This window comes from Papilio polytes, unplaced genomic scaffold, assembly GCF_000836215.1.
Source record: "Papilio polytes unplaced genomic scaffold, Ppol_1.0 DF824035.1, whole genome shotgun sequence".
In the NCBI taxonomy this organism is placed as follows: domain Eukaryota; kingdom Metazoa; phylum Arthropoda; class Insecta; order Lepidoptera; family Papilionidae; genus Papilio; species Papilio polytes.
The window spans coordinates 41081-42909 of record NW_013525169.1 but is presented as its reverse complement, the minus strand read 5'-3'; positions in this window follow the sequence as shown (position 1 = coordinate 42909).

Sequence of the window (1829 nt, the reverse complement as noted above, 5' to 3'; positions counted from 1 at the left end):
CTAAGTGTTTTAGACAATTTTCATGTCATTCTGATTCCTGTATGACAAAGTTGGCAAGAGTTCAGTTAATTTAAATAAAATGAAATAAATAAAATAATGTTTAATCCTTATTTAATTTAATTTAAGGGTAGTAAGTTGTGAAAGTTGGGGGATGGTAATAAATTCAATACGGCTAAGAAAATTTATAACCATTTTTAAAAAAGTCAGACATATAAATGAACCCAAAACTATTAAAACAGTTTACTTTGCATTGCGTCAATCTTTCATCTCTTACGGCATAATGGTTTGGGGTAGAGCAAGAAAAACTGAGCTATTACAAATCGAAAGAGCCCAAAGAGCAATAATAAAATTGTAAATTTTCTTAATTTTAGATATCCGATCACACTATTTTTAGGCAACATTCAAGACCAACTCAAGTATCAAATACACGTCGACAACTGGCAACTGACAAAAAAGTGTAGAAAAATTAAATTAAAATTAACTATTCATGAACCTTTCCAATATGGACTACGAGCTGTTGCCCGCAACTTCGTCCGCGTGGTATTAGAAAACCTACGAACTATATAAATTACAAAAAGCTACGTATCCCTCGGGAACCAGACATTTCTCGGGGATGAAGCTTATCCCATGTGTACTCCAGACTTATATCTGTGCCAAATTTCAATAAGATATGTTGAACCGCTGCAGAATGATCGAGTAAACATTAAATAACTAAACTAATGAATCCAACAGGAACCGTAACTATTTCCGGGATAAAAAGTAGCCTATGTGTTCTTCCAGACTATGCTCTAAACCTGTGCCAAATTTCATGGAGATCCGTTCAGCTGTTTAGGCTACAAACGCTAACAAACATCTATCTAAACTTTCGCATTTATAATATTAGTAAGAAGTGAATTAGTAAGAAAAGTAGTAAGATGATTGTACTGTACTGAAAAATTACTAGTTATGGTATAATGTACACTTAGGATTAATTAATAATGTTAACCTAATCTATTATTTTAACGTAACAAACATGCATAAAAATTGTAATACTTAATTTAAAATTATTTAACTTTTATATTTCGTTGCATCTGTGTATTTTGCTTGTACTGTAACAACTTTTAGCAGATACGCACAGCAACTGGCCGCACTGCCGCTGCCGCCGTAATACAGTTTTATACTAGTATGGAGGGTAGCTGAATAATTTGCTAATAAGCAAACTAGCCTACAGACTTGCTTTCATACTTACACTTACGTACTTTACTGGTTGTGTTAATTTTACATTGTGTTTATTGTGTAAAAAATGTAAATTAGGTTAAGTTTGTGGGAGTTTTTTTTTTAAATAAATATTTTTTCATTTTCATTTTTCATTAAGGGTTGTAAAACGTCTGTGGTTTTAAAAATTTGAGACCTTCGAAAATTCTAGTGTCTAGTGCCTCATATCATATCTATGAAAATTATTTTGGACTCTCCTTATGCAAATATTTGAAATTAAAATAATTAAGTAGGACACGAAGGCATAGAAGGCCTAACTGGTAACTACTTAATAGTTCGCGATGTCTCGGACACTATGGACAAGAATCGAAATCGAATTACAGGCCTCATAATTACATAAAATATAAAATCATACTGTTGAATTGATGGTCTGCTTTTTGTTATCAATGTAAAAGCCACAACAGCGTTGAGGAAAACTGCCACAAAGTGGCGACGCCTTCATACGTCATCAGGCAAATCCTGAGTGCGTGCGCTGCGCAGTGGGCGACGTTCCCTCGTCGCGTGCGCTCGGTGCGGTGTCTGCGGCGGGCTCTGCTATGTTCGGACGCGTGGCGCATCAGGGCTGGCTGCACAAG